This window comes from Portunus trituberculatus, chromosome 36, assembly GCF_017591435.1.
Source record: "Portunus trituberculatus isolate SZX2019 chromosome 36, ASM1759143v1, whole genome shotgun sequence".
NCBI lineage: Eukaryota > Metazoa > Arthropoda > Malacostraca > Decapoda > Portunidae > Portunus > Portunus trituberculatus.
Window position 1 is genome coordinate 10,928,446 of NC_059290.1, and position 7,665 is coordinate 10,936,110.

Sequence of the window (7,665 nt, forward strand, 5' to 3'; positions counted from 1 at the left end):
GGGGGTGAGTGGATGTGGATGATGGTGCTCAAATGGAGGGGAAAGTGAAATGTAAGTATGCAGGTGAAGTGACCTTGCTGCTGCTGGAGGAGGAGGAGGAGGGTGGGGGTGATGGGAAGGGTGGTGATAGTGAGGCGGGGACGGCACGGCGGGCAGTGTGTGTTATCAGTGGTATGGGCAGGGCAGCAGCAGCAGCAGCAGCAGCAGCAGGGCGCGTCTTGCGGGACAAACAAGGATAGGGCGGAAAGTCGTGAGGCCCTGTGGTGTCTTCCTGGGCAGGTGGTGGTGACAGGGTGGTGAGCGGCAGGGCTGCAGGGTGGTGGTGGTGGTGGTGGCAGACAGGTGGAGTACTCCGTGACGGCATGGGGAGCGTGGCGGGGGAGGTGCGCGTGGAGTCTTATTGAAAACAGTGATGGTAGTGAGATTATTGATTATTTTGATGGTATTACTGCTGCTGCTGGTACTACTAATACTACTAATACTACTACTAATAATAATAATACTAATAATAATGATAGTAATAATCATTACTACTCTACCACCAATACGATTACTACTACTGTTACTACTACTAGCACTAGTAGTAGCATCGGCAGCTGGAGCAGCAGCAGCAGCGACAGCAGCAGCAGGAACAACAACAACAACAACAACAGCACGTAGTAGTTTTCCTTTGGTGTCCTGCGGCCTTGGGTGTATGGCGGCGTGGCGGTGACGCCCCTTCCACCTCGAGGTGTCTGGGGCGGAGTGGTGTGGCACGTGGCGTGCTCGGAAGCAGCCACAGGCGTCGGAAGGGCCTTAAGTGGGGCAGGCTGGCCTGCCCCTCCTGCCCCTCCTGCTCAACCTCCCCCTTGCCGCCCCATCCCAGGCTCTGCATCAAGACGCGGCCGGGGAATTCCCTGTGTGAGCCATCGCCGAGCCGCCTCGCCGACCAGTCCGCCGCGGTATTATTCCCGTGTTTATCGTGCGGGCAGGACGCCGCTCCGGTAGCCCTCCCTTCCTGGCCCTTCACCCCAAGGCGGCGGCGGTGGCGGCGGCGGCACTGGCACCTCATGCACGCCCTACACGGAGCACCCACGCCTCAGACCCGCCGCCCCCTGCGTGCCTTGACGCTACATGCCGCGCCTCTATGCAGGGCGTGTGGCATTCCTAGATCAGTGGACCCCTTCAGGAGTCTGGTTCAGCGAGGGGTGTGTTGCCTGCACGCCGCGGTGTGTCAGCAACAGAGGGAGAAAGTGTCTCTTCCTAGTGGTGCAGCAGTGCGCCTCACGGGGCCTTGGCGTCACGCCTCCGCGCGGCACACTTCCTGCGCCCCGCGAACCCTCACCACCTGGTGTGTCCTCACCACCATCTAGTGTGTCACAACGCCACTGTGGTGCGGGGGCGGCTTTCCTTCTCCTCCCTTGTCGTGCCACTCCTGCACGGTGACGGTGATGGTGACGGTGAAGGCGGTGCAGGAAAGGTCTCAGTAACAGCGCCGCGTGGTGGCCGTGGCCAGAGCTGAACCTGGAGCAGCAGCAGAGTGGTGTGCCCGCCAGCGCGTCACCATGAGGATTCTCTCTGGCCTTGCGGGGAAGATGGCACCCGTGGCAGGGCCGCGCGGCAAGGCCGTGCCCACACCCCCGGCGGCCTTCACTCCGGAGCAACACAGAGTCATTCCAGTGAGTCAGCGGCGGCGGGAAGGCAGACGGGGTGCGGAGGTGCAGCAGCAAGTGGGAGCCGCCACCGCCGTGGCAGCGCCTCATAGCGGCAGTGTCGAGAGTGACCCTGGCAGAGGCAACATGTCCTGCTCCGACCCCTCCTCGTCGCCGCCAGACGCCATTACTGGCGGCACACCCACACCCGCCTCCAGCAGGGTGGACAAAGGCAGTGCCAAGCAATGCAGCCGTGGGGACCCCAGAAACCCCAGGAACAGCAATCTGGGCAGCAGTGGACGAGGGACAGACGCGCGGCAGACGCCCCCCAGCAGTGAGTGTGCGACAGGTGACCCTGCCAGGAAGGGTCGAGGAGCAGAGTGCCAGCCAGCGGCCAGCAGGAGCAACAGGGGTAGCAGGGGCAGTAGGAGCAGGGTGCGTCAGTATAGGAAGCGTGTGTGCGTACGGTGGGGCAGCTTGCACTGGTCCTTGGCCCTGGTGGTGGTGGTGCGGTCTGCGGTGGGCTGCCAGGGCACGCCGCACCACACCGTCACCACCGCCGGCCCCCTCACCGTGGCCTGAGCCGCGCCGCTGCCCCATGAGTCACCACGTGACTGGCCGGGCTATGGGTGCCGCGAGGCGCTCTGCCCGTCACGCTTCACGCTGCAGCCCTGCTCTGCCCGGTGCTCAGTGGTCGCCGCACGCCGCGCACACCGCTGGGCGAGGGTGGCTCCTGGGACAAGCGTGTCATGCCTCCATCCGCCCACGCTGGTGGTGATGCGGCGGGACAATGAATGCAGCAAGTTTTTCTTGAAGGGTCTAACTGTACCAGTCTGTAGGAGGCGCGAGGAGGAAATAGTGATGCTCCCAACTCGTTTGACTCCCGTACCTTCCTTCAAGTTCTTGTGGCGATGGTGAAGAGCATAACTAGTTTTTATCTGGTATCATTCTCTCGGGAGGTGAGGCCGCGGACTGCCGGAGTGCTGCCCGCCGCGCCGTGTGGTGGCGGCGGTGCGGCCAGGCATAGACACCACCACTAGGGTCACCAGGTCTGCTGCTGCTCTGGCGTGCTGTGGTGCTGGTTAATGTGTGGCCCGGCGAGAGGCTCACGTCATTATAACTTTCCCGGGAGTTGTTGTTGTTGTTGTTGATGTTGATGTTGTGGCGGTGCGGTGTACGGCGCAGTGGGTTGCAACAGGGCCATTATTGCGCAACTTTTTACCACTAACTGTAATAAATCATGGCATTTTGGTCCATATTACCTGTAAGTTCCTTCATTACGTGTGTGTGTGTGTGTGTGTGTGTGTGTGTGTGTGTGTGTGTGTGTGTGTGTGTGTGTATGTTACCGAGAACCCTGTGATAAGCGAGGCAGCAGCAGGTGGTTGTGTGTGGCTGCGTTGTAATGTGCTGTAATAATAACAACTAATAATAAAATAAATGAAATAAAAACAACTGTCATTTAATTTCATTCCCATTTGGAGAGAGAGAGAGAGAGAGAGAGAGAGAGAGAGAGAGAGAGAGAGAGAGAGAGAGAGAGAGATAGGGATAAATGAATAAATGACGCCTATTGTCATTTCACACATTCACTATTCATCTTATAATCACTTTCCCTCATGCTAATCACTCAACTCTCCCTCTTTTATCTTCACCTAACTGCCTCTCCCTTCCCCGCGGCAATTTGTCAGTTAATCTTGGTACAATTTATTCATAACGCTCTCTCTCTCTCTCTCTCTCTCTCTCTCTCTCTCTCTCTCTCTCTCTCTCTCTCTCTCTCATCTATCTATCTATCTTCATCTCTCTTTACTAATCTGACAGCTTCCCTACCTTCATTTACCCTCCTCCTCCTCCTCCTCCTCCTCCTCCTCCTCCTCCTCCTCCTCCTCCTCCTCCTCCTCCTCCTCCTCCTCCTCCTCCTCCTCCTCCGAGTCACCCTGGCTTAACTCACCTTGTTCTAACCTAAACACTTACTCACCCTATAATTTTTTCACCTCTTTTGGATCTAATTTATATGCAAAGCCCATATCTAACTTGCAAATTATAATAACCTCACTAGGCATTTAATAAGTGGTGGTGGTGGTGGTGGTGGTGGTGGTGGTGGTGGTGGTGGTCGTCTGTGTCAGGTAAATTTAGGTTTCAAAGGTGTTTATTGGTTCTTTGTTGTGTCTGTTTACCTGTGGGTGTTATTAATTAAAGGCCAGGTGTGTTGTCACGGTTCAGGCATTACTGTTGTTGTTGTTGTTGTTGTTGTTGTTGTTTTTGTTTGTGTTTCCTCGTCTAGTGTCACTTTATTTGTTTCTCTGCTTTTTTTTTCCTTTCTTAGAACTAAAAAAGCGAGAATCAATCTTTTAAGATATATTTACGACTAGACAATTTCATCTGCATTAGGAAGGGTCTATGGAGGTCACAAGATTAATGGCCACAGTCTTCACTATTCTAATCGCCCACATGAATTACTGAAGCTGCATCGCTCAATAGTAACCAGAATGAATATGAAAACGCGTCCTGGTGCTGAAGGGATTAGTAATTTCAGGTTATAGTGTTCTTGTTCATGTTCTGTGTTCTTAATCTTCGTCTTGCCTTATTAATCAAAACTCTTGCCTTTGATCAACAGTTTTTTTCCTAGATACAAATACAAAGTCAATCCAAACAACACTCAACACGTTTTTCAATAATTTTCATCTATGTAACCCCTCAGAAAAGAGACAAAAATTAAGTTATAATAGGAAATATGGTTGTGTTTGTATTTTCCTCAGACCTCCCTCTTTCCCCTCAACAGAAACACAAGTATATCAAACGTCAACGCATTTTTCCTTCATTTTCATCTATGTGACCCCTCGAAAAAGAGAGAAAAAGTCAAGTTATGATATAAAATATGGTAGGTTTATAAATTTCCCCTCACTCTTCCCTCTTTCCCCTCAACAGAAACAGTCAATCAAAGCAGCAACACATTTTTCCCTAATTTTCATCCTTGTGAGTCCTCAGGAAAAAGGAAAATCAGGTTAAGAAAGAAAGAAATTTGAGTGTTTTATCTTTTTTTTTCACACTCCCTCTCTGAATTCACCTCCTCTTTGCTCTCTCTCTCTCTCTCTCTCTCTCTCTCTCTCTCTCTCTCTCTCTCTCTCTCTCATTTTCCTCAGTCCTCCCTCAGATCCATCATTCTTCTGCTTGTCTTCCCAACGAGGTTCTGTCTTCTCTCACTACTGTCTTCGTCTTTCAAATAACCCGAACGTCTTTCAATTTATTTCCATTTCCACATATCCTTCAACATTTCTCCAGTGTTCCTCGTCCTCAGCCCTCACTCAGACCAATGTTCCTTTATTCACCTAATCTCACACTCCTACTCTCCGTCGTGTGTTCTTAACCTCCCCAGTACCATGACACGTTTCCATATGCCTTCTGGTGGCTATTTCGTGAGTTTATACAGCTTCAGAAATTCATGTGGGGATTAAAATAGTGAAGACTGTGGGTAATATTCTTCTCATCTCCATAGACTCTTCTTAATGTCAATAAAATGGTCTTATCGTGCACAAATCTCTAGGTAAAAGTGTGTTCCAGTACTGAAGGGGTTAATTGCGTTAAGGTAATTAGATTTTTAAACAGGTAAACACTTTGGCTGGTTCTTAGTGTTATGTAAGAGCGTGTATCCTTAATTGCATACTCCCTGCGTGCTTCCTTAACTGTATACTCCCTGCCTGCTTCCGTATTTCCAACCTCCTATGACTTACTCGTAATTTCATTTAAGGGGGAGGCTTCAAGACATTTATCCTTATTTATCCTTACTTATTTATCATTATTTATCCTTATCCTATTTTGACTAACTCTCTCGGATCTGCAAGAGGACTGACAACTAAGTGGGGCATTTTTTTTTTTTTCGTTTTATATTTTCCTTGGCCAGCTTTCCCCTCTTACTTAAACACACACACACACACACACACACACACACACACACACACACACACACACACACACACACACACACACACACTGGTAAACAGATTCTTAAACATTTCAGTACCAGGACACGATTCCATATTCATTCTGGTTACTATTTGGTGATTTTATACACCTTCAGATATTTATGTTGGGGTTAAAATAGTGAAGACTTTAGCCATTTAATCTTCTAACCTCCATAAACTCTTCCTAATGTAAATGAAATCATCTAATTATACCCAAAACGCATGGTAAAAATGCGTCCCAGTACTGAAGGCTGAAGGGTTTAAAGGTTTCAATACCTCATCGTAACTTTTAACAGGCTGTAGTGGACGTAATAGGGGTTTTCCAGGAGGGTTTTAGGATTCTAGTGACAGAATAACCGTTTCGCTACCTTGATCAGCCTTCGTTAGTGTCGTTAGTGTTCACAGCACGTACGTTTTTTTCATTATTATGTAAGAGGGAGTCTGACCAAGGCCTGCAAAAACACACAGGGGATATATATACACTGTGAAGGTTGTAGTTCTGAGGAAAGTGCAGCCTGGATACTGTAGAGAAAAAAAGATAACATGTAAGTTTTGTTCCATGCAGATACGAGGCTGACTTACCATGGTAGAAATGTAGATAGAAAAATATTTGCCATGATAATGTAAAAAAAATGCAATGATAATATGAAAGAAAACAGAGATGAAAATTAAATACGCATTACTGAAGAGATTAACAAGAACTATCCACCCTTGAGAGAGAGAGAGAGAGAGAGAGAGAGAGAGAGAGAGAGAGAGAGAGAGAGAGAGAGAGAGAGAGAGAGATACGCAATAGAACGCAAACAATGAAATATGTCTTAACTAGAAAAAGATAAAGAAAATCAAGAAAGCAACGCAAAAACATTCTGGGGTCGAGGAAATGAAACCCCACTTATTAATCTAGAAAATGTTGATGTTTACTTAAGAGAAGAGATAAAGATACACAAATCTGTCTTGACAAAAAAAAAAAGACAAATATATTAATGAAAACATAACAAAAAAACTGTCTGGAGAGAGAGAGAGAGAGAGAGAGAGAGAGAGAGAGAGAAACTTATTAATCCTGACAGTAACGTTGATGTTTATAGAAGAGAAGAGAAAAAGACACACAAATCTGTCATAACTAAAAAAAAAAAAGAAGAAAAGATGAAAATAAAAACAACGGAAAAACAATCTAGGGTCGAGAAAAAACAAAACAAAACAAACTTACTAATACAAATAATAACGTTGATGTTTACAGAAGAAAACAGAGAAAAAAAAAACACACACACACACAAATGAACACGAAGCACTAAAATCTTTGTCTTGACTAAAAAAAAAGAAAAAGAAAATCAAGAAAACAACGAAAAAATCTTTGTCTTAACTGAATAAAGACAGAAAATCAAGAAAACAGAAAAAAAAGATAGTCTGCTTTATCTCAACTGGAAAAAAAAGAAATAAAATCAAGAAAACAGAAAAAAAAAAAAAAAGCTTGGAGTGTAGAAACAAACCCACAATTATTAATCCAGACCAGGGGCATTGATGTTTATACAGGAGTGAGTGTGGCAAGGCTGTGTGTGTGTGTGTGTGTGTGTGTGTGTGTGTGTGTGTTTGAGAGAGTGTGGCAAGGCTGTATGTATGTGTGTGTGTGTGTGTGTGTGTGTGTGTGTGTGTGTGTAGGAATGCATTAGGAATATATAGTCAATGCTTCAGGAATGCAGGTGAAAGATTAGGAATGAGTGAGAAAGGCTTAACTTCTTCAGTACCAGGACGTGTTTCCCTATTCATTATGGTGACTATTTGGTGACTTTCCACAGCTTCAGAGACTCATGTGTGGGGTTAAAATAGTGAAGACTGTGGCCATTAATCTTGTGCCCTCCATAGACCCTTGGTAATGTCAATAAAATGGTCTAATGGTACACTAAACTCAAGGTAAAAATGTGTCTCAGTACTTTGCTAGGAATGAAATAAGAATGCATTAGTTAATTTTGTGTACATTTGTTAGGTGTGTGTGTGTGTGTGTGTGTGTGTGTGTGTGTGTGTGTGTGTGTGTGTGTGTGTGTGTGTGTGTGTGTGTGCGTGTGTGTGGAAGGTAAAGGTAATAA